The sequence below is a fragment of the Muntiacus reevesi genome, chromosome 19, assembly GCF_963930625.1.
Source record: "Muntiacus reevesi chromosome 19, mMunRee1.1, whole genome shotgun sequence".
NCBI classification, from domain to species: Eukaryota; Metazoa; Chordata; class Mammalia; order Artiodactyla; family Cervidae; genus Muntiacus; species Muntiacus reevesi.
This window is the reverse complement of record NC_089267.1, coordinates 1322849-1348503: the sequence shown is the minus strand read 5'-3', so window position 1 is coordinate 1348503 and position 25655 is coordinate 1322849. Positions and strand designations below refer to the sequence as shown.

General features: G+C 36.8%; 1 pseudogene; it reads left to right on the top strand.

Moving 5' to 3' along the window:
- LOC136150940 (zinc finger protein 322-like) overlaps positions 1-24957 on the top strand; it is a 94767-nt pseudogene extending 69810 nt beyond the window's left edge.
- Positions 24958-25655: the final 698 nt, after the last annotated feature.

Here is a 25655-nt window from a genome sequence, read left to right as displayed (position 1 = left end):
ATAGAAAACACCCTCTTCCAACAACACAAAAAATGATTCTACACATGGACATTGCAAAATGGTCAATATCAAACTAAGATTGATTATATTCTTTGCAGCTAAAGATGGAGAAGCTCTACACAACAAAAACAAGACTGGGAGCTGACCGTGGCTAAGATCATAGGCTCCTAATTTCAAAATTCAGACATAAATTGAAGAAAGTAGGGAAAACCACTAGGCCATTCAGGTATGACCTAAATCAAATCCCTATGATTATACAGTGGAGGTGACAAATAGATTTAAGGGATTAGATCTGATAGACAGAGTGTCTAAAGAACTATGGATGGAGGTTCAAGACATCGTACAGGACAAGGTGACCAAAATCAGCACTAAGAAAAATAAATGCAGAAAGGCAAAATGGATTTCTGCAGAAGACTTACAAACAGCTGAGAAAAGGAGAGAAGTGAAAGGCAAAGGAGAAAAGGAAAAATAGACTCATTCAAGTGCAGAGTTCCAAAGAAGAGCAAGGAGAGATACAAAAGCCTTCTTAAGTGAACAAGGCAAAGAAATACAAGAGAAAAATAGAATGGAACAGACTAGCAATATCTTCAAGAAAATTAGAGTTACAAAGGGAATATTTCATGCAAAGACGGACACAATAAAGGACAGAAACAGTGAATACCTAACAAAAGCAGAAGATAAGAAGAGGTGACAAGAATACACAGAACTATACAAGAAAGGTCTCAATAACCCAGATAACCACTCTTGTGTGGTCACTCACCTAGAGCCAGACATCATGGAGTGTAAAGTCAAGTGGGCTTTAGGAAGCATTACTACCAACAAAGCTAGTGGAGGTGATGGAATTCCAGTTGAGCTATTTCATATCCTAAAAGATGATGGTGTTAAAATCATGCCCTCAATATGCTGGTGAACTTGGAAAACTCAGCAGTGGCCACAGGACTGGAAAAGTTCAGTCTTCATTCCAGTCCCAAAGAAGGACAATGAAAAAAAAAAAAAAAAACATTTCAAAGTGCAAGAGTCTGTATAAAGTGAAAAATCAGAGTAGGGCCAAGTTAAAAATATGGGACTAAAGTCCTAGAAAATTGCAGCTGGCAAAGGATGTTTAAAGATTACACAAATGCTCATGAATCATTCAGTTGCCATATTTAAGAAGTTAAAACAGAACATTCAGTTAAGTGAGAATTTCAAATAAACAGCACATAGGTTTTTCATAAGTTTATCTCATGCAATGTTTGGGATATATTTACACTGAAAGTTATGTGCTATTTATCTGAAATTGAAATTTAACTAAGCATCCTATATTTTATATGGCATCCCTACAGAAAAGCAGTTTTAAGCATCTGTTCTTCTTGGAGAGCGAAGGACTGCTTTTCGCAGTATTGATGGCCAGGTCTAATAGCTACTCTTTACCATGAACTCTCTTTCCTTGCCACCCACTTCGCCTTCTCTGCAAAGCTGAAAGTACTTAAACCAGCAGCTAACTTGAGGGGAGACCCTAAGAGAAAAAGAACAGGAACTAGCTTCCTCCTGCCCCTAAAGACAGCTGCTCTCAGGTGCTCTGCAGGACTTGACTGGTGGAGGGGGGTGGGAAGTCAGGTTTCTGAAGGAAAATTTAAGTGTTGATAAATTTCTTAGCCTAGATTCATCTTTGTATCATTGTATAACTCAGAAAGAATGTAGGACTTATAGGCACTGCCAAGTTTTCATCCAGAGGTAGATAAAATTACCCCCATTGTGAGAGACACAAAACATAAAGTTGGATTTCCAACATCCCATGTATTACACGTATCCAGTATATCAAGCATATATGACAACAAAATACTTTGCAAATTTTATGTGCCTCAAGATTTTATGAGATTAATTCATTTAGAAAAATAATTGTAAAATGATAACTCAAAACTTAGTAATACTACTTATAAAATATTTAAGTATCATTAAAAAATACTACATATTACTGAATATTAATAGCCTTTCTATGTAACAAATTTATAATCATTTTGTGTTACAGAATTTTAGCTTCTTTATTAAAGTGTGATTACATTAAATAAAATTCAGAAATTTTAAGTGTATAATTTGATGTACTGCCATTTGGATCAGAATACTTTAAAAATCTAATAAAAACTGTTACTTCACACATGCAGGGACACAGATTTTTTTTTTTTCCATACAATTTTAGGGTGCTTTATCATCCATTCAAAATGTTTGCTTAAAGTTTTTTCCTACAGACTGACTGCTAATTATTCAAGAGAGTGACTTTACAAATGTTTTATACATATATATCTAAATTTATTGAGGTTGTACCAAATATTTATTTTTTTAATTGATCAATTTATTTTAATTGGAGGATAATTGCTTTACAATGTTGTGATGGCTTTTGCCATACATCAACATGAGTCAGCCACAGGTATACATGTGTCCCCCTCATCCTGAACCTCCCTCCCACCCCCTTCCACTCTATTCCTCTGGGTTGTCTCAGAGCACTGGCTTTGGGAGCCCTGTTTCATGCATCAAACTTGAACTGGTTACATATGGTAACGTGTGTGTTTCAACGCTATTCCCTCAAAGCTTCACACCCTCACCTTCTTGTGTCAGATATTTATAAATATCAGTGTTACTGTTTTAAGTGAATGTCAACTATAAATGCTATATTCTCATCTACTTTATTAGCAATAGAATGCTATTAGAATATATTCATATAACTTTTTTTAGATGCAGATTTACTTTTTCCATTTTTCAATGGGAATTCGTACTTAGGCCTGGCTTTTATTTACAACCCTGGAGAAGGAATATAACAGAATAGTTAACATCTACTTGAGTGTAAAAACAAAGGCTTTGAATGGAATGATTCCCTACAGTGAGTATTAAAAGTTTGACCTCCTATATTTCATGTTTCTTTCTCAAATGTTAACCTACTAAATCACTGAAGTATTCATTTAAATGTTTGGGAAAAACCTTTCTAACCCAGTGCATGAAGTATTACTAAAGTGAAATGTTGGTTCTTTCTAGTTTTCTTTAAAATTTCTTCAATTTATGAGTTAGTTAATGAAACATGACTTACCAACAAGCTCTGAACCAGCAAGAAAGAATATAGCAAGCATATATAAGTGATGGCATATGGCTATAGCAGGGAAACAGTAATGCAGGAAATGTTTCAGATAGCACATTTTTATAATATAAATAACCAAACATGAATTGCATTCATATTTGGTAACTTGGAAAAAGGCATTTCAAACCTGGTATTCATTTAGCAAACAGGAAAATGCCTATCACTCATAAAGCATTATCATAAAATTAACTGGCTTAAAAAAATAGCATTAACAATATTTGTTTAAGAAAGTGCTTCCATGTGCAGGGTTTTCTACATTATGGTCTCTGTCATTTACGGATGAATACCACTAACGTGTATTGCTTGCAATGTTGCAAATGTGACAATTGCTTTCTCTCTTTTGAAGCAAATATACCATAGTTCAAATAGTTCCGTATGTTGGAGGTGTTATGTCTTCAGTATTTGGTCCAATGATCCACTGCAAGGTCGTTTCCCAAGTGAGTGTCTCATCTACTTTGAAGTATTTTGGAAACTGATTCATCATTCTGTACTTTTTAAACAAAATTTAACCTCTTTTTTTATTTGAATATGAGAAAAATTCCTTAAAGCAGTATTTTTGGAAAACCAGATGCAGTTAAAAGTTTTGAACATTAAGTTAAAAATGAGAATTTCTGTTATACCTTAGAAAGAAACTAGCTCATCAAAATTATGTCAGCCTTGTTTATTTCCCAGGAGTGTAAACACCCATGTTTAAACAATGGCTTTAGAGTACTTGATTATGTTAAAAGAGAGAAGATTTAAAAAAAAAAAAAAAAGAAAGAAAAACTGAGTTTTATATGGGAAACCTAAGTGGTGGCAGTTGACCATGAAATTTGGAGGTAATAGTGCATTGCTGGGGAAACAAAAAAATCAAAACCTAGAACAGAGGAGACAAACATAATACCTTAAAGCCACAAAGAAACCAAAGTGATTTTCTGGCTTTGCAATGTTTTGAATTACATAGATTTGGAAGGTAAAAATTGTGCTTTTACCATCTAAAAACAACTTATAGCCAAAAAAACAACCAATCTCTGAGGATGCCCTTCCTCTGGGCTCACACAGCTGCCCCAGTTCAATATTGTCACTCAAAGCGCTCTTTTTGAAGGTTATGAAGGTACATGCCATGTGTGCTTGCTCTGTTCAGACTGGTACTCTAAACCAGTAAACCCAAGCTGGCATCAGTGCCATACGAGCACTTTGTCTTTTGTAGCCAAAAACGTACCAAAATTCAAACTAGAAATTATTAGTGAGAAAAAGTGCCTTTGGAATGACAAGGAGCCTGTATCTTAGTCTCACATAATTGTTGCTGTCACTGTGATGGATACACAAAAGAACTGTAGAATACAGAAAAATACACAGAAGAACTGTACAAAAAAGATCTTCACGACCAAGATAATCACGATGGTGTGATCACTCACCTAAAGCCAGACATCCTGGAATGTGAAGTCAAGTGGGCTTTAGGAAGCATCACTATGAACAAGGCTAGTGAAGGTGATGGAATTCTAGTTGAGCTATTTCAAATCCTAAAAGATGATGCTGTGAAAGGGCTGGACTCAATATGCCAGCAAATTTGGAAAACTCAGCAGTGGCCACAGGACTGGAAAAGGTCAGTTTTCATTACAACCCCTATGAAAGGCAATGCCAAAGAAAGTTCAAACTACCATACAATTGCACTCATCTCACATGCTAGTAAAGTAATGCTCAAAATTCTTCAATCCAGGCTTCAAAAATATGTGAACCGTGAACTTCAAGATGTTCAAGCTGGTGTTAGACAAGGCAGAGGAACCAGAGATCAAATTGCCAATATCCGCTGGATCATCAAAAAAGCAAGAGAGTTCCAGAAAAACATCTACTTCTGCTTTATTGGCTAAGCCAAAGCCTTTAACTGTGTGGATCACAATAAACTGTGGGAAATTCTGAAAAAGGTGGGAATACCAGACCACCTTACCTGACTCTTGAGAAACCTGTATGCAGGTCAGGAAGAACAGTTAGAACTGGACATGGAACAACAGACTGGTTCCAAATAGGAAAAGGAGTACGTCAAGGCTGTATATTGTCACCCTGTTTATTTAACTTATATGCAGTATACATCATGAGAAACTCTGAGCTGGAGGAAGTACAAACTGGAATCAAGATAGCTGGGAGAAATATCAATAACCTCAGATATGCAGATGACAACACCCTTATGGCAGAAAGCAGAGAAGAACTAAAGAGGCTCTTGATGAAAGTGAAAGAGGAGAGTGAAAAAGTTGGCTTAAAGCTCAACATTCAGAAAACTAAGATCATGGCATCTGGTCCCATCACTTCACGGCAAATAGATGGGGAAACAGTGGCAGACTTTATGTTTTGGGGCTCCAAAATCACTGCAGATGGTGACTGCAGCCATGAAGTTAAAAGGCACTTACTCTTTGGCAGGAAAGTTAGAAAGCATATTAAAAAGCAGAAACATTACTTTGCCCACAAAGGTCCATCTAGTCAAGGCAATGGTTTTAAGCAGTAGTTATGTATGGATGGGAGAGTTGGACTATAAAGAAAGATGAGTGCTGAAGAATTGATGTTTTTGAACTGTGATGTTGGAGGGGACTCTTGAGAGTCCCTTAGATGGCAAGGAGATCCAACCAGTCCATCCTAAAGGAAATCAGTCCTGGGTGTTCATTGTAAGGACTGATGTTGAAGCTGAGACTCCAATACTTTGCTCACCTGAAGCAAAGAACTGACTCATTTGAAAAGACCCTGATGCTGGGAAAGATTGAAGGCAGGAGAAGGGCACGCAGAGGATGAGATGGTTGGATGGCATCACCAATTAATGGGCATGAATTTGTATAAACTCCGGGAGCTGGTGATGGACAGGGAGGCCTGGCGTGCTGCCGTCCATGGGGTCACAGAGTCAGACACAACTGAGCGACTGAATTGAAATGACTAAACTGAAGATCTCTTTTGTGTAGTTCTTCTGTGTATTCTTGCCATGTCTTCATAATATCTTCTGCTCCTGTTAGGTCCATAACATTTCTGTCCTTTATTGTGCCCATCTTTGTTTGAAATGCTTCTTTGCTATCTCTAATTTTCTTAAAGAGATCTCTCTGGTCTTTCCCATTCTATCATTTTCCTCTGTTTCTTTGGATGGATCATTTAGGAAGGCTTTCTTATCTCTCCTTGCTATTCTTGGAAACTCTGCATTCAAATGGGTATATCTTTCCTTTCCTCCTTTGTCTTTCTAAGCTATTCCTAAGGCCTCCTCAGGCAGCCATTTTGCCTTTTTGCATTTCTTTTTCTTGGGGGTAATTTACAAATCTCTCGCCACAGTGTTCCAGGTACTGTATCTAATACCTTGAATCTTTTTGTCACTTTCACTGTATAATCTCAAGGGATTTGATTTAGGTCATACTTGAATGGTTTAGTAATATTATGTGTACAAGCAATTAAAAGCTGTGAGGAAATTAAATCAGATGCTTCATATTAGATTGTAACAGAAAGTTTTGGTTTGATTTTTGTTTTTTGCAAGTATAAGGGAAGTTGATTTTTGTTTTGCTAATTTTCCTATTCCTGAACATATTAGCAAAAACTGAATTTCTTTTCACAAACACGTTTTGATCATTTATACTTCATATCATTACTTATTAAAGGGAAAAAAGATAAAGAAATATCAGATTGATATGTCAATGCCAACTTTGAATTATATACCTAGTTCAAAATTGTAGATTTATCTCAGTTTGCCTCAACTAACTCATCCTGAAAATGAACAAAAGAGAAATAAACCTTGAACCTTCATGGGGTTACAGTAAAATTCCTTCACAAGGACAGTTTTAAAAGAATTCTCTGTGGGAGAGGGACAGTTTTGAGAACAGTAGTCAAGATGGGAAGAAAGCTTTTGAAACTGCTGCTGAACAATTCAGAATTCAAGAGTCCAGTCAGAGGAGCTGCTGCTAGGTCGTAAGGGGTGGGGGAGTGGCACAAAGCCCTCTGTTTGCACTATGAGGGGATGGTGCCTGGTCAGCAAGCAGCACCAGTCAGGTTTTGTCATGGGGTCCATTACCATGCAGGTTAATCCATCCTGTGCTTTTATTTTGAGAGGAAACAAGCAGACCTTTGGAAGGATGTGATCTAAGAACTAGGCACAGATATCTGACTGAGTTGCAGGAAGAAATTCCATGAGCAGCTCTAGTAGGAGAACAGAATTCAGAAATAATTTCTATTATTAGTGCTTGCATTAAGAAAGAGAGCAAAAGGACTTGTCTTATGAACTTATTCCTGGTAGGAATTGATAGAACAGATAAGATAACTGGGGCCTCCTTTTTGGTGCATCTAGGAAGGATTGATGGAGGAGGAAATGGCCATCCACCCCAGTATTCTTACCTGGAGAATCTATAGTCCATGGGGTCACAAGAGTCAGACACAATTTAGTGACTAAAGAGAGAGAGGAAAGATTGAAAGAAGAGATTTTTTATATTGCTGAAGAGAAGAAAATTAAACTTCAAGATTAAAATTAAACAGAACCATAACTTGTCTTTCTCTATAAAATCACTCCCAGAAGAGCACAAAATATCTTCATTAGATAACTTTCATGTCAAGGCCAATGAAATCCCACACTACTTTCTGACACTGTATTAAAAAGCATATTTGCCTATAGAAAGTTTGCTATTTTTTAAATCAATATTACAATGTGTACCATAAACATCCTTGAATGTCTTTGCCCCTCCTTACTAGTTCCTGATGGGGCTTGAAGAGAGTGGAATTGAGAGCAGAGGTGGAAGAAGTCATGCATTACCGTTCATAAGGTACACAAACCCTGCTTTAATTGGAACATTGTTTCTGATAGCAAAGTCAAATCCAACAAATTTTAACTGAGTGCCTGTAAAGTGCACCTTACTCTGCTAGGTCCTAAGATGTTCAAGCTGGTTTTAGAAAAGGCAGAGGAACCAGAGATCAAATTGCCAACATCCGATGGATCATCAAAAAGGCAAGAGAGTTCCAGAAAAACATCTATTTCTGCTTTATTGACTATGCCAAAGCCTTCAACTGTGTGGATCATAATATACTGTGGAAAATTCTGAAAGAGATGGGAATCCCAGACCACCTGACCTGCCTCTTGAGAAACCTGTATGCAGGTCAGGAAGCAGCAGTTAGAATTGGACATGGAATAACAGACTGGTTCCAAATAGGAAAAGGAGTATGTCAAGGGTGTATATTGTCACCCTGCTTATTTAATTTATATGCAGAGTACATCATGAGAAATGCTGGACTGGAAGAAGCACAAGCTGGAATCAAGATTGCCAGGAGAAATATCAATAACCTCAGATATGCAGATGACACCACCCTTATGGCAGAAAGTGAAGAGAAACTAAAAAGCCTCTTGAAGAAAGTGAAAGAGAGTGAAAAAGTTGGCTTAAAACTCACCATTCGGAAAACTAAGGTCATCATATCTGGTCCCATCACCTCATGGGAAATAGATGGGGAGAGAGTGGAAACAGTGTCAGACTTTGTTTTTCTGGGCTCAAAATCACTGCAGATGGTAACTGCAGCCATGAAATTAAAAGACGCTTACTCCTTGGAAGGAAAGTTATGACCAATCTAGACAGCATATTAAAAAGCAGAGACATTACTTTGCCAACAAAGGTCCATCTAATCAAGGCTATGGTTTTTCCAGTGGTCATGTATGGATGTGAGAGCTGGACTGTGAGGAAAGCTGAGCGCCAAAGAATTGATGCTTTTGAACTGTGGTGTTGGAGAAGACTCTTGAGAGTCCCTTGGACTGCAAAGAGATCCAACCAGTCTCTCCTAAAGGAGACCAGTCCTGGGTGTACATTGGAAGGACTGATGCTGAAGCTGAAACTCCAATACTTTGGCCACCTCATGCGAAGAGTTGACTCATTGGAAAAGACCCTGATGCTGGGAGCGATTGGGGGCAGGAGGGGAAGGGGACGACAGAGGATGAGATGGCTGGATGGCATCACTGACTCGATGGGCATGGGTTTGAGAAACTCCGGGAGTTGGTGATGGACAGGGAGACCTGGCATGCTGCGATTCATGGGGTCGCAAAGAGTTGGACACGATTGAGCGGCTGAACTGAACTGAAGGGGCTTTAAGTTGAATAAGATGTGGTCTGTGTCCTATATTTAATCATTCAATGGTGAGATCCTCTGAGCCTAACTTCGTGAGACAGTGTGATTATTTTCTAACAACAGTACACAGTAGGGACAAGGACTGAGTGGAGATTCATCATACCAGGAATCTGGGCTTATGTTTCTTCCCTAACTAGGGAATATCTCATTTCCCCAGTTGGATTTTACATCTATTTCACCTACCCACTCAAGTACTTCAACCACGGCATAGATATCAACACCGATTAGAATAGTTCTTAAAGTTCTGTTTGTGAGTTACTCAACTTTGATAGTTGCAATAAAAAATTAGTAGTAACTGAAACTTTACTTTAGGAAATTATTCTGTTAAACATTGCTATATTTTATTCCAACAAAAGGATATAGAATTCCAAGGTTTAGTCAAAACAGAGCTTGAATCAAACATAATTTTTTCTTAGGTCTATTTCAACAATCAAGAGCAGAATGGGGGTTGGCAAATTTTTCTGTAACCACCAGAGAGCAAACTTTTTTGCAGGCCAGACAGTGTCTGTCACAAATGCTTAGCTCTGCCAGTGTACCCTGAAAGTGGCCATAGAGAAAGTAAGTAAATGAATGTTCCATAAACATTCTCTTATTAATACCAGATGATGGAAAAATTTGGCCCATGGGCCAAAGTTTGCCAAGCCTTGACCTACAACAATATGATACATTAAGCATCTCTTGAAAGGGAAGAATTGTGTTAAGGACAATTAGATTCTATTTCTATGACTACATTTTATGAAGAAATAAATCAGTGAGCAATTCAATTCTGCTTTCTATATTATTACAAAGGGAATGGACCAATAAGGAACACGTTCACTTCTGATAGATAGAAGAAGGGGCAGAAAGAAACAAATGAGTCCAGTCAAGACTGAATTTCCGGCCATGCTCAGTTCAAGAACGCTGTGATCTGTGATTAGGAAAATTACTCCGGAGCTGCTCCACATGGCTCTGCCATTTGGCACATCACTGAACATCTCTGTAAAACGAAATCTTATTAATAATGACAACACCAAAAATGTTTAAATAGTTATTGCTAGGATTGAGAGAGTTACTATATTTAATGTGCTTAATACTGTGGTTGAGCACACAGCAAATTGTATAAGAGCTCAAACATCCCATTCAGACAGACTTCAATCTCTCCTCCCTCATGCATTCCTGATGAAGACTCGAGGAATGGGAGACCCAGGATAATTTGTTTGAATGAATGTCATTCATGTTGCATCTGTTTGGTATACATATCCACCATGGAAAAGAAGAATTTGACGATGAAAAATTCTAGAATCTGGAATGCTACAGTAGTGGGATGAAATTGGTATAATATTTAGTTTCCATTCTTACCCATTTCTTCCAAATGAAGATGCATTACTTCTAAGACTCTGCTTTACTGATTAAGCACAGCTAGCAGGCTTGGAAAAATTAAAATGGGTTCTCTTTGAATTTCATAAGCTGGCCCAATTTGCAGCAGCATGTGGGAAACATGCAATAATTAAGTATGTGTGCCAGCCTGCCTGAAGCCTCCTTCACTCTTTCCAGAGCTTCTCTGCATGCTGTCTCTCTAGGGACCAGTCAGCTCACCCCAACCACATCCTAGATACATGTCACTGCCCACGTGGCCACCTGCGCTCCATGCTATCTGCAAACCCTCAACTGTTGAGGTTGCTGTTGGCTTGCTGTTGCTTCTGCGGGCGAATACAAGCCTTTCAAGATACCAGGTAAAGTGGAGTTCTAGAGCTGCAGCAAGAGACTCTGTTCAACAGAGAACTCAGGGCAAACTTGGAGAATAATCTTTATCCCATTCACCCAGGTGGCAGGCACCGGGGAGGAAGAGATCATCAGCTGCTAGCACAGGCAGTTCTGATCTAAGGAGGGAACAAAATCACCCAAGACTTGAGCCCACGTTTAGTTATGTGCCAGCTGCACAACATAGGGTCAATCAGTTAAACTTTCTGTATTTCTGACTACAAACATGCAGATGTAGATTTTATAATCAAATTCACAAGGTTTGAAACAATGTACATAGAAGTGTTTTGAAAAATACAAAGTACCATGAAAATTGTTATTTATTTATTTATTTATTTATTTATTTATTTTATGGGAGACGCTATTATAGAAATCCATGTCACTTTATGGAAACTTTTAAATTTGACTATCTGTGTACCTGATTTAAGAAACATTATCTGTATTCATCACCATCAATTCTATAAGGAATGACGTTGAGTTTTATTTTAATTCAAAATGATGATGGTGAATCTCTTCTGATCATTTGTTTATACATGATCTCATATCAAGCTGTCATTCATGTTTGGGAGCATTTATAAGAATAGTTCAAATACAGAAAAACTCATTTTTAGTGGAAGTAGCAAACCGTATAATCATATAAACCATAAATACCTTCAATATTTCAGGGAAGTGATGAAGTATTGATGCTTAGAAAATTGCATATCTATAACACAATTCAATATACAAGCAAACCAATTTTTTTTTAAGTTGAGTAGGATATCATTCTTTCTCTCTGAGTTATTTCATTATTCTTTTCTTATAAAATTAATAACATATGCATGTGTAATATATACTATGCTATATTTAAATATGTATTGTATACACTAAACACATATAAATTTTAGACTTAGGATTATTAGAATTATCTCTTGAAAAGAGATGTATAGAAACTAGAATCCACTGTTTTACAAGTAAGGATTACAGGTCTTCATTTTAAGTAACATTTCTTATAGTTAATAAATCTTAATTGGGTAACAAATCAATGATTTCATTAAGATAAACAAAATTTTAGCATTTTAGATTTTATGGAATTTCAAAATATTTTCTGGATAATATCCAGAAAAGCTCAATACATTAGAGATTTATTAAAACAAATTATTACACAACTTAAAAGCATAAGGAATTATTTCAGAAAAAAATAGTTTCACTTTTCTGTGTTAATCATTAAGCATCTTTTCAGTGAAGTAACAGATGATCTTTTTTTTCTTTTTTTTTTTTAATGGTAGTAAGCATATAGGATTTGTTAGAGAAAAAGAAGGTGCAAAGCTCTCAGCATAGACAGTGAAAGCAAATAAAGAGTCCCCAAAAAGGCAAGGATTACAGCAGCTTTATATCTTTGCCAGTATTAATCTGCACATTTTTGTTGGCTACTGTCCTTAAAATATGTTATTTCTAACCAATCAGTTTAAAGGTCAAAGTGATTAACTTAACATCAGAATGACTTAAGCAACAGAATGACTTTTCTTCAATGGCCTAATAATGAACTTTTCTAGGGTTTTTGAATCCTGTCCAAAGGTAGCATGAATGGGAATAAAATGGAGAAAGAGATACAGGAGTGATTCATATTTGCTTTTTGCCTTTGGGTTTGAGCAATGATGAACTAAATTCAATGTGTCATATGGGTTACTCAATCCATAAGGTATAATATTAAAATGTATCTAAGAGTTGTCATTACTTAAAAATTTCTTTAACATTTCTACTTGAAAACCTTGTATTTTATTACTCATTTACTAATTATAGCTAATTTTTCAATTCTAAAAATCAAATAATTTAACATAATTGTGTTTGAAGTATAAAGTCTTTAGTACTGTTTCTGAAAACCAAAGAATTCTTCTAGGTTTTGTGATACAAAATTAAATGATTCAGAGGTGAAGGGATTAAACAGTAAGACTCATATTCCTTGAATAATTTACTTTTGAATCATGTAAATATATCAGTAGATGCAGGCCTTCCATTTCCAAACCCACCATGACATATTATTATTAGCAAATTTGAATTTCTTTATGTGATTTTCCTGGTAGCTCAGACAGTAAAAAATTTGCCTATAATGTGGGAGACATGGGTTTGATTCCTGGACTTGGAAGATCCCATGGGAAATGAACTAGCTACAGGAAATGAACTCCTGTATTCTTGCCTAGAGAATTCCATGGGCAAAGGATCCTGGCAAGCTATAATCCAAGGGGTTTCAAAGAGTCAGACACCACTGAGCTATTTTCACTTTCACTTTCATCATTATATAGTAATAAATTGCTTATTAATAAGGCAGTACAATAAATCAAAACCTATTACTCTGTAGCAAACTGTAGGCAGAACTAACTGTTTGTTTTTATTTTCATTCCTATTACTTTTATGAAAGCAGCCTTAATCATGTACTATAGTACCAGGTACCTACGGTTCATAATGGGATGTTGATATACTTAGATGGCATCACTGACTCGATGGACATGAGTTTGAGCAAGCTCCGGGAATTGGTGATAGACAGGGAGGCCTGGTGTGCTGCAGTCCATGGGGTCACAAAGAGTCGGATAGGACTGACCAACTGAACTGAACTGAACTGAACTGAACTGAAACTTAGATAAGACTGTTCATCCTTGCCACTGATGTTAGTGGCTGAGCTTCATTTGAAAGATGGTAACGATAACCCTGTATGCAAGACAGCAAAAGAGACACAGATGTATAGAGCAGTCTTTTGGACTCTGTGGGAGAGGGTGAGGGCGGGATGATATGAGAGAAAGGCCTTGAAACCTGTAAATTATCATACGTGAAACGAATCGCCAGTCCAGGTTCCATGCATGATACAGGGTGCTCGGGGCTGATGCACTGGGATGACCCAGAGGGATGGGATGGGGAGGGAGGTGGGAGGGGGGTTCAGGATGGGGAACACATGTACACCCATGGCAGATTCTTGTCAATGTATGGCAAAACAAATACAATGTTGTAAAGTCAAAAATAAATAAATAAATATATAAAACTGAAACTAAAAATAAAACAAAAACAACAAGGTCCTATTATATAGCATGGGTTATTACATTCAATCTTTTAATAAATTGTAATGGAAAAGAATATGACAAAGAATACGTATATGTGTAAGTAAATCACTTTGCCGTACACCAGAAACTAGCACAACACTGCAATTTAACTATACTTCAATAACAAATAAAGAAAAAATAAAATAAATAAAAGCAACTTATTCTGGCATGGTGCTACATAAAGCTTGTTTAATGTGCATAATCAATCTTTAAATTTCAGTTTTTGAAGCTTTGAAAAACAAACCTTGTGCATGTGGCACAACAGTTTGACCTAAATGTTCGGTTATGTTCCATACTGCTCTGTATATCATATTTCTAAGTTTTATCTCAAAAATACATCTGAAATGGTAGCATAAAGCAATTTATAAATATATTAAACAACATAAACTTCTGAGTAAAAAGAGTGGATGGAGCAGGGTAATAGATTACTCATTTGTGCATAATAAAATAAACCATCCTTCCCCCTGCCAAAAGGATTAGGGCAGAGAACAAGCTAACAATTCAAGAGAGAAGAACAAACCAATGTCATTTTATGACACAACCTTATATGTATTCAGGAACAGAAAACACAAGATGCTGGTACAGAGGTCAATATTCTAAATGTGCTCCCATTGCCCCTAACTGCCTCCCCCCAACCCCCAGTAAAAAGAGGAGTTAAAAATAATACTAATTATACTCTCAAATTCAAAGGAAAAGCAGTCTGAGAAATTGATCAGGAAGTCATGGGGAAAATAAGGGAAAAACATTAAAAAGAAAAGCCTAAAGAACTGCCAATGGATCTCAGGAGAGGTAGAAAAGGTAAAGGTGCATTTTTCTCTGTTGGGGAGGGGCTAATTTGGAGAATTGTTTAGCTGAAGTCCTCAGAAATATGATAAAAACTTGGATGGACTGAGTGTACTTTAGTAAGGAACATTTAGGAGGATCTCAAAAGAATGATTTTCAACTATGTTTACCCTGTCCTTTGCTACTCATATTTCAGACTTAAATCTTTTTTAATTTTATGTATTTCTGATTGGAGGATAATTGCTCTACAATATTGCGTTGGTTTCTGCCATACATCAACATGAATCAGTCATAGGCATATGTATGCCCCCTCCCTCTGGAACCGCCCACCCTATTCCCACCTCATCCCTGCCTCTAAATTATCACAGAGCAACAGAGCACTCCATTACACAGCAAATTGCCACTGACTGTCTGTTTTACATATGGCAATGCAGATGTTTCAATGCTACTCGCTCTAGTCGCCCCACCCTCTTCATCCCCCACTGAGTCTACAAAAGTGTTGTCTATATCTATGTCCATTGTTGCTCATGATTAAATCTTTAGCGCTGTTCTTTTTTCCAGTTTGTTTGCTTACTTGTGCAATATTGATCTAATTGATTTTATATTACATTTTCATTTTGTATTATTCTTTTACTGGATTTATGTTCTCAATAAGTTCTATACCTTGGAGCACTCATGGAATATCTGTTTCTATTTTTTAGATATCAATCTATTCTGTAAATTCTATTTTTTAGACATCTGTTTCTATTATTTAGAAATCAATGTGATCTCACTGCTATCAGATTCTTTAATTGTATTTTGAATTTTTCCTTCTTTTTTTTCTTCCCAAACTTGATTGTCTGTGATGATGGGCATTGCTGTCCAGTTTAAGACTTCTAAGTTGCTAAATACCAGGGGAAGCCATTCACATTGCATCTGATGAATTTTTTCTCCTTGGAATTAATTTTGGTTTTATTTGCTCTAATACAATGTGAATTATTTCTCCTGATGTCCCTCATAATTTTGGAAACTGAAATTAGCTTATTTTCCTTTGTTAAAGGGCACTTCAAAAAGACATATAAAATGAGCTCAAGTCAAATATTTTATTTGACATATAATTAATGATGGAATTGGTAAGACATTACAACCAATGCAAATGAAAATTCAAGGAGTAAAGTAATAAATAAAGTTTAAGGAATTCTGAAGCAAACTTGCTAAAAGATGGAAAGCAGTTTTAGGGTAATAAGCATTGCATTTTATAGACACAATTAGTTTGCATTCTATAGACAAGAATTATTTCAATTATTATTCATTTTCTCCAACTTACAGAGATGCAAAATAACTCAAAGATAAAAATGACAAGAAGCTGAATGGATGAGCTAGATTTTTTCTTTCCTATTTTAATTTCTTTTACAATCTTTTCTGGCACTTTTTTCTAAACCATTCTTGATATCTGAGTGTTGTTTTATTCCATTCTTGTAGAGCCTGAGGCCTCGGCCTCATGACATTCTTGCTGAGATGTTAAAGAGACATTTATCTGAGATTAAGCAATACCTTTGAGCATTATGTTACCGGTATGTGAAATGAGTACTTTTGTGCAGTAGTTTGAAAAGTCTTTGGTATTGCCCTTCTTTGGGATTGGAATGACATTTTCCAGTCCTATGGTCACTGCTGAGTTTTCCACATTTGCTGACATATTGAGCAGCATTTGAACAGCATCATCTTTTGGAATTTGAAAAAGCTCAGCTGGAATTCCATTACCTCAACTAGCTTTGTTCATAGTGATGCTTCCTAAGTCTCACTTGAATTCACATTCCAGGATGTCTGGCTCAGGGTGAGTGATCACACCATCGTGGTTATCCAGATCATTAAGATATTTTTATACAGTTCTTCTTTGTATTTTTGTCACCTCTTCTTAATCTCTTCTGCTTCTGCTAGGTCCATATCATTTCTGTCCTTTATTGAGCCCATCTTTGCATGAAATGTTCCCTTGGTATCTCTAACTTTCTTGAAGAGATCTCTCGTCTTTCCCATTCTACTGTTTTCCTCTATTTCTTTGCATGAATCACTTATGAAGGCTTTTTTCTCTCTCCTTGCTCTTTTCTGGAACTCTGCATTCAGATGGATATATCTTTCCTTTTCTCCTTTGTCTTTTGCTTCTCTTTTCTCAGCTGTTTGTAAGATCTCCTCAGGCAACCATTTTGCCTTGTTACATTTCTTTTTCTTGGGGATGGTTTGATCACTGCCTCCTGTACAATGTTATGAACCTCTGTCCATAGTTCTTCAAGTACTCTCTCAGATCAAATCATGTGAATCGATTTGCTACTGCCACTGTATAATCGCAAAGGATTTGACTTCGATCATACCTGAATGCCCTGGTGATTTGCCTTGCATTCTTCAATTTAAGTCTGAGTTTTGCAATAAGGAGTTTGTGACCTGAGCCACAGTAAGCTCCTGGTCTAGTTTCACTCTGTGTTTTTTTCTTTTAAATTGATGTGAACAGATATTATTCAAGTTTATTCAGATCCCTGAGTATCTTCACAACCCTTTCAGGTTTCCATAATATCTAGATTTTTTTTTTTTTTAACCTAAAGTAAGCCATTTGTCTTTTTCACTGCGGTGATATTTGCATTCATGATACAAAAGTCAGAATGGATGAAGCTTCTGGCAACGGCCCCAAATTGTATTTGCTCATTTTATTCTACTTCACTATGGGCTCAAAGTAAAAATAGACACCGAAATATCCTTAATGGTGGAAGAAAATGAACTCACTTTTTAAAATCCTCAATCCTTGTGTGTGAAGCTCTAGTTTTCTATGTATAAAAGGGGAAGTATGCATAAAGTAAATCTGTTACATACTACATATTATTGACACATGCTGCACAATAAAGTACAATAACTGATGTGAGGAAAAGATCATGTGCATCTTTTAAATTGCTAATTGAAGCAGCTAAAATGAAACTATGATGTGAAATATGACTAAAAGATAACCTACAATTATTTAGAGTTGTGTATTTTACAGTATTTTTCCCAAAAATTAACAAAGTAAGCCTATTATTTTAAGTTAAGCACTAACAATATCTGTTGACAATGATAAAACTCAAGTTTCCTAAGAAAATTTGCAGTTTTAGCAAACTTACCTTCTCTATGATAGGCCTCAGAATTTCCCAATACTTTCTGATGAGTTCAGTAGTTATATCAATGAACTTTTAAAAATATATATATGTAGTAAAATATGTCAACATTTAAAAGAATTCTTCAACCTGTTAACCAACATTTTTCAAGTAGTTAATGCACGGTGTTATAAAATCATGTACAAGTAGAATATTCATTCAAAGTGCAAGAAATTTTATTTTTTTATAAAAATTTTATTTTTATTTTTTACCAATGGAATTTTAATATAACAGAGTATGTAGTGATCATTAACATAGTTTCAGATTTCTCTTTGCAACTAAATTTAAAGGAATTACTATTTGTCCAATTTGTCTGTATTTAAAAGCTACTAAACTAATCCTTTCTTTTCAACTAAATTCTGTGTGAGGCTAGAATTCAACCAAAGCAACAATTTGCAACAGACTGAATACAGAAGTAGATATAAGAATCCATCTGTCTTTTATTAAGCATTACACTAAATATGTCTGCAAAAGTATAGAATAATACTACTCCTCTGATTATTTCATTCTTGTTTTGGAAAACACAATATTTTCCACAAAATATGTTTATTTAGGTTATAAGTCATGGATTTTACTATTACTTTTAACTAATCAGTAAATATTTGAAAATTTTCTCAGTTTTAAATTCTAATCCAATTAAGTATTAAAAGATGCAAACCATGTAAACGAAAACTTTTGGGAATTCTCAGTAGATTGTAAGTATGCTAAATGGTGCTTCAGATGGTAAAGAAACTGCCTGCAGTGCAAGAGACTCAGGTTTTACCCCTGGGGTGGAAAGATCCCCTGGAGGAGAAAATGGCAACCCACTTCAGTCTCCTTGCCTGGAGAATTCCATAGACAGAAGAGCCTGGTGGGCGATAGTCCATGGAGTCACAAAGAGTCAAACATGATTGAGCAACTAGCACTTTTACTTTTCACTTTCCACTTTCAAAGCATTCTTAGACCTAAAAGTTTGAAAACTACTGAATTAATGTAATTTTCATTTTAAAAACCATGGACAATATGATTTTCCTTTACTAAAAAGAAAAAGAACTTTCTACATATTCAGCTATCCAGGTATCTACCATCATATCTATGGAAGTGTTCATCAAATATTAACGCTGGTCATTTATTTTTTATTTATGGAAGTGAAGTTGATTTACAAAGCTGTGTTACTTTCAGCTGTACAGCAAACTAATCCAGTTATATTCTATTTCAGATTCTTCTCCCTTGTAAGTTATTAAAAATATTTAATATAGTTCCTTGTGTTATACAATAGGTCCTTGTGGTTTATCTATTTTATATAGTAGTATTTATATGTTATTACCAAATTCCTAATTTATTCCCCCAACTTTTCTCCTTTGGTAAACATAAGTTTATTTTCTATGTCTATGAATCTTTTTCAGCTTTGTAAATAAGTTCAATTGTATCAATTTTTTTTTTTTTTTTAGATTCCACACATAATTGATGCCATATATTATATTTGGCTTTGTCTGGCTTACCTCACTTAGTATGATAATCTGAGTGAAAAAGTTAGCTTAAAACTCAGCATTCAGAAAACTAAGATGATGCCATCCAGTCGCATTGCAAATAGATGGGGAAACAATGGAAACAGTGACAGACTTGAATTTTTTGAGACTCTAAAATCACTATGGATGGTGACAGCAGCCATGAAATTAAAAGATGCTTGTTCCTTGGAAGAAAAGCTATCCCCAACCTAGACAGAATATTAAAAAGCAGAGACATTACTTTGCTGATAAAAGTCCATCTAGTCAAAGCTATAATTTTTCCAGTAGTCATGTATGGATGTGTGAGTTGGACTGTAAAGAAAGCTGAGTGCTGAAGAACTGATGCTTTTGAACTGTGGTGTTGAAGACTCTTGAGAGTCCCTTGGACTGTAAGGAGATCCAACCAGTTAATCCTAAAGAAAATCAGTCCTGGATATTCATTGGAAGGACTGATGTTTGCTGAAGCTTCAATACTTTGGCCACTTGATACAAAGATCTAACTCATTGGAAAAGACCCTGATGCTGGACAAGATGGAAGGCAAGAGGAGAAGGGGATGACAGAGGATGAGATGGTTGGATGGCATCACTGACTCAATGGACATGAGTGTGAGCAAGCTCCGGAGTTGGTGATGGACAGGGAAGCCTGGAGTGCTGCAGTCCATGGGGTCACAAAGGGTCAGACACAACTGAGTGACTGAACTGAAATTATATATACATCTGATTTATCTGTCAATGGACAGATAGGTTAATTCTATGTCTTTGCTATTATAGTGTTGCAGTGACATTGGGGCACATGTATCTTTTCAAATTGTGATTTTCACTGGATATATGCTCACGAGTAGGATTGCAATATCATACAATAGCTCTACTTTTAGTTTTGTGAGGAACCTCCATATTGTTCTCCACAGTGACTGTTCTAATTTACATTCTTGCCAACAATGTAGGACAGTTCTCTTCTCTCTACACACTCTCCAATGTCTAACCACTTCTGACAGTTGTAATTTCAGTTTTTAGTGCACTTTCATGCTTATTTTTTATATTACTTGAGTAAAAAGTACACAATAAAAGAATTATCTTAAGTGTATATATTCACAAAAATAAGTAAAAGTTAAAGAGAATAGAGTGGGAATACTAGAAAATCATTTAAATATATACATCCAATAAATATCTGAGAATTCAATAAAAACATCATGAGAATTATTTGCTTTGATGATTTTGGATCATTTGGAAATCAAGAGAAAAAACTTGAAAATTGACCCTTTGTATTAATTGTTGCTGCTGTAACAAATTACCATGACTACATGGTTTAAAACCACAAAAATATATTCCCTTACAGTTCTGGAGAGCAGAAGCATAAAATGTGTCTTATATGATTAGCTTCAAGTTGTTAGCAGGACTGGTTCCTTCTGCAAGCTCCAGAGAAGTTATTTCTTGCCTCTGATGGCTGCTGGCATTTTCTGGCTTGTGACTACATCACTTCAATCTCTGCTTCTATAGTCATATAACCTGTCCACTTCCATCTGTCAAATCTCTCTCTGACTCTCTTTTAAAAGGATGCTTTTGAATAATTTTATCATACAATTAGAATAATCTCCCCATCTCAAGATCTTTAATTTAATCACACCTGCAAAGTCTCTTTGCACCTTTATATTCACAGATTCCAACTATTAGGACATGAGTGTCTTTTGGAGCCATAATTCAACATACCACAACACCTTGTTTCACTTCATATGCAAAAGTCAATTCTAAGTAGAGTGTAGATCCTAAATAAAGCTTATGGAAAATAATAGGAGAGAAAAACTTCATGACATTAGGCAGGCAAAGATATCTTAAAGATGATATAGAAAGGACTAATTATAACCACAAAGAACACAATTGATAAATTGATTCATGCTAAAGTTAAGAATGCATGTTCATCAAAAGTAACCCTCTATAAGAGAACGGCCAGATGGTCTACAGGCTTGGAGAAGTTACCTTCAAGACATATGATTGACAAAGAGCTTGTATGCTCTTTTATCTGTACATACTGTTGTTATTGTTTAGTCACTCAGTTGTATCTGACTCTGTGATGCCATGGACTGCAGCACATCAGGCTTCCTTGTCCTTCACCGTCTCCCAGAGCTTGCTCAAATTCATGTCCATTGAGTTGGTGATGCCATCTAACCATCTCCTCCTGCCTTCAATCTTTCCCATCATCAGGGTCTTTTCCAATGGGTTGACTCCGGATCAGGTGGCCAAAGTACTGCAGTTTCAGCTTCAGCATTAGTCCTTCCAATGAATATTCTGTGTTGACTGTCTTTAGGCTTGATTGGTTTGACCTCCTTACAGTCAAAAGAACTCTTAAGAGTCTTCTCCAACATCACAGTTTGAAAGCATCAGTTCTTCAGCATTCAACTTCAATATGGCCCAAATCCATACAAGACTACTGGAAAAACCATGGCTTTGACTATATGGAGCTGTGTCAGCAAAGCTATATCTCTGCTTTTTAACACACTGTCTAGGTTTGTCATAGTTTTTCTTCCAAGGAAGAAGAAATTAAATTTCTTTTAATTTCATGACTGCAGTCACCATCTGCAGTGATCTTGGAGACCAACAAAATAATGTCTGTTTCCATTGTTTCCCCATCTATTTGCCATGAATTTATGGGACTTAATGATATGATCTTAGTTTTTTGAATGTTGAGTTTTAAGCCAGTTTTTTCACTCTCTTCTTTAACTTTCATCAAGAGGTTGTTTTGCTCCTCTTCTCTTTCTGCCATAAGTGTGAAGTCATCTGTAATATCTGAGGTTATTGATATTTCTCCTGGCAATCTTAATTCCAGCTTGTGCTTCATCCAGCCCAGCAATTCACATGATATAGGCTGGATGTTAGTTAACCGAACAGGGTGACAATATACAGCCTTGACATACTCCTCTATCCAATTCTGAACCAGTCTGTTGCTCCATGTCCGGTTCTAACTGTTGCTTCTTGACCTGCACACAGGTTTCTCAGGAGGCTGAAAAGGTTGTCTGGTATTCCCATCTCTTGAGGAATAGTCCACAGTTTGTTATGATCCACATAGTCAAAAGCTTTAGCATAGTCAATAAAGCAGAAGTAGATGTTTCTCTGGAATTCTCTTGCTTTTTCTATGATCCAAAGGATGTTGGCAATTTGATCTCTTGTTCCTCTGCCTTTTCTAAATCCTGATTTTACATATAGAAGTTCTTGGTTCACATACCATTGAAGCCTAACTTGAAAGACTTTGAACATTACCTTGCTAGCAAGTGAAATGAGCACAATTATTTGAACATTGTTTGGCATTGCCCTTCTTTGGGACTGGAATAAAAACTGACCTTTTCCAGTTCTGTGGCCACTGCTTTATTTTCCAAATTTGTTGGCACGTTGAGTGCAGCACTTTAATATATGTGTATACATAGTGAAAGAGAGTGAAAGTGAAGTTCAGTCATGTCCGACTCTTTGGGACCCCGTGGACTGTAGTTTACCATGCTCCTCCCTACCATTCTCCAGGAAAGAATGCTGGAGTGGGTTGCCATTTCCTTCTCCAGAGAGACCTTCCCGACCTAGGGATCGAACATGGGTCTCCCGCATTGCGGGCAGACGCTTTAACCTCTGAGCCACAGTTAAGTATGGATGTGGAGGTTCTCAAAATATCTTGATTCTTTCTGCTAAGTATAGCATTAGCAGAAATGTATTCATCCCTGTCACAATACAGTAAGTACCCCCTCTAGCAGTGGCTTGAACTATAGTGTTGAGTATTATTTTTAAAATGTTACTTATTGTCCCAGTCAGGCTGAAAGGGCTCAGGAAGCTAGCTGGCCTTGTTGGTCCCTAAAACGCATACTGAACGGCCTGGCCCCAGCTACCCTCGCCGAGTCGCGCAAAAAAGTACGCTCCTGGCTCTCGTCAGCCTCCCAGGTTTACTTTGTTTCTTTTCCCGAAGGTGGGCCCTTAGGTTCACGGTCCGGAACCTGCGGCCGCAGGGAAAGCCAAACCCCGAGTGTCTGGAGAGTAACCGGAAGTGCGCTCCCAGGCGGAGGGGAAGCGCCAGCTGCAGCCGGGGAGAGGAAAGAATTGAGTATTGTTAATAACTATGGACTGGAGACATTTTGGAGCCAAAAGGAAGACAGTCTTGAGTCTTTCTTGTTATGGGTTGTAAATACCACATAAAGAATGAGTGCATGTGATGCTGGAAACCTGTAGAGAGGAACTACTCATGACTGAAAGGCTTAAAACAGATGTATCTTTCAAGTTCTTATTGAGAAAATGACTATGAAGAAAATGATGGGTCAGGAAGACCAGTGGAAAACTCCCTAGGAGAGAGCCATAGAAAATGTACTTCAGAAGATAGATATAATCAGAGAACTCAAAAAAGGAAAATATGTATGCCCTCAGAAGGGTAAAAAGATTTTTATTTATGTGCATGAGATTACTCAAATAGATGATCAGATATACCAGTACCTTGAACATGAGCGAAACTTTTGTGAAAACTTAGCTCTTATTATGTGTGGGAGAACCCACACTGGAGAGAAACCTTATAGATGTGATATGTGTGAGAAAACTTTCATCCAAAGCTCAGATCTTATTTCACATCAGAGGATCCACAGTTATGAGAAAGCTTACAAATGTGAGAAGAGCTTTTGACACCACTTAGCCCTTTCAGGACACCAGAGAACGCATGCAGGTAAAAAATTCTATACATGTGATATCTGTGGCAAGAATTTTGGTCAGAGCTCTGATCTGCTTGTCCACCAGTGAAGCCATACAGGTGAGAAACCGTATCTGTGTAGTGAGTGTGATAAATGCTTCAGCTGAAGTACAAACCTCATAAGGAACCGAAGAACTCACATGTGTGAGAAACCGTTTAGGTGTCTGGAGTGTGTAAAAGCTTTTAGTGGGAAATCTGATCTTATAAGCCACAGGAGAACTCATACTGGTGAAAGACCCTACAAATGTAATAAGTGTAATAAAAGTTACCGTCACCGGTTAGCCTTCATTGTTCATAAAATAGTACATACTGGGGAGAAGCCCTATAAGTGTGGTGCCTGTGAGAAATGTTTTGGCCAGAAATCAGACCTTATTGTACACCAGAGAGTCCACACAGGTGAGAAGCTGTATAAATGCTTGGAATGTATGAGAAGTTTTACCCGGAGTGCCAACCTCATCAGGCACCAGGCAACTCACACTCACACTTTTAAATGCCTTGAATATGAGAAGAGCTTCAGCTGTAGTTCGGACCTTATTGTACATCAAAGAATCCACATAGAAGAGAAACCGCATCAGTGGTCTGCATGTGAGAGTGGCTTCCTCCTAGGCATGGACTTCGTTGCCGAACAGAAAATGAAAACTCAGACAGAGGAGCTGCATTATAATTACAGTGTCTGTGATAAAAACTTTCACCAGAGCTCAGCCCTTCTTCAGCACCAGACAATCCACATTGGTGAAAAACCATTTATCTGTAATGTGGCTGAGAAAGGTCTTGAGCTCAGCCCTCCCCAAGTATCAGAAGCCTCACAGATGTCTTGACCAGACAAGAAGTTATTATACCATAAACAAACAAACAAAAAAAAAATGTATTTACAATGTAAGAGAACTCATTTAAGATGGAGAACTCAAAGCAAATCTCAGATTTTCCTCAGAGATCAGACTTTATTGGGGACCAGAAAATCTGCAGTTATAGGAACTTGAGAAATGGTTTGACCAGAGAGCTGTCTTTACAGAATCATATCAATCACTCCAATGAGAAACGTTACAAATGCCCTGAGTTTTTTGATCTTCAGTCCAAGCTCATGTCTGATCACCCACAAGAGGATTTATGCAGGTGGGAAACTTAAAAGTTCGGTGAATGTGAGAACACTCTCTAGCAATGCTCACCTATCCTCATTCCAAGAGAATTCAGATCAGAGGACGATATTTTTTTAATGCCCTGTTAAACAGTGCTTCAGACAGTATGCACGCCTCGTTGGACATCAGAAAGCCCCACTGGAAAGAAACCCCAACAGTTGTGGGAAAAAACCTCTTAACATAACAGTGACTTTATTACCTATCAGAGAAGCCATACAGGTGAAAATTTGTGATTTGCCTTGAATGTGGCATTAAGTGGAGAGCCTTCTTGGGTTTGTAAACCCACCCCCCTCCCAAAAAAAAAAAAAAAAAAGAAAATCTGATGAAGGAGCTTATGAATTCTTTGAATGAGAAAACTTCTGTCAATGATCAGTTCTTGT